At 36.2% G+C, this 669-nt stretch overlaps 1 protein-coding gene across 7 annotated transcripts in view; it reads left to right on the forward strand.

Moving 5' to 3' along the window:
• MEIS2 (Meis homeobox 2) overlaps positions 1 to 408 on the forward strand; it is a 205,229-nt gene extending 204,821 nt beyond the window's left edge. For 4 of the 7 annotated variants that reach the window (XM_005879355.2, XM_005879357.2, XM_005879351.2 and 1 more), the window contains one exon: positions 1 to 408. This exon is cut by the window's left edge and continues 1,020 nt beyond it. The gene's annotated coding sequence lies outside the window, so the exon portion shown is untranslated. The other 3 variants (XM_005879354.2, XM_005879352.2, XM_005879359.2) reach the window with 1 other exon arrangement.
• Positions 409 to 669: the final 261 nt, after the last annotated feature.

The following is a 669-nucleotide window of genomic DNA, read 5'->3' on the forward strand; positions in this document are numbered from 1 at the left end:
GTTGGGCAGCTTTCCTCAACAGAAAAAGTCAATGGTCATAGCACCACAACTAGGACTTGATCGGAAACTCAAAGCTTGGGGGATAAAAAAGGAGCAAGAGAAATACTGTAACAAACTTCGTACAGAGTTCGGTCTATTAATTGTTTCATGTTAGATATTCTATGTGTTTACCTCAATTGAAAAAAAAAAAGAATGTTTTTGCTAGTATCAGATCTGCTGTGGAATTGGTATTGTATGTCCATGAATTCTTCTTTTCTCAGCACGTGTTCCTCACTAGAAGAAAATGCTGTTACCTTTAAGCTTTGTCAAATTTACATTAAAATACTTGTATGAGGACTGTGACGTTATGTTAAAAAAAAAGGTGTTAAGTCACAAAATGCGGTAATAAATATTTCATTTTTGATTTTTTGTTAGGCTTTTGTGTTTTTCATAGTTCTAAGGCAAGGTGGTGCAGTGCCTACTGTATATGGTGTTCAGAGTAGTTGATGGTTTTATCATGGGAAGTTGAGTTTATTTGAAACTTAGCAAGAACTTTTAAGGTAACCATCAATAGCCTTTTGGTGTATATTTGGCCTGTAAATTCTCTCAGCAGAAAACTTCTAAAGGTATGAAATCGTGTGTGTGTTTGTGTGTGTGTGTGTGTGTGTGCGCACACGCGCGCACCAGATT

The sequence above is a fragment of the Myotis brandtii genome, unplaced genomic scaffold (assembly GCF_000412655.1).
Source record: "Myotis brandtii unplaced genomic scaffold, ASM41265v1 scaffold596, whole genome shotgun sequence".
Classification (NCBI taxonomy): Eukaryota; Metazoa; Chordata; class Mammalia; order Chiroptera; family Vespertilionidae; genus Myotis; species Myotis brandtii.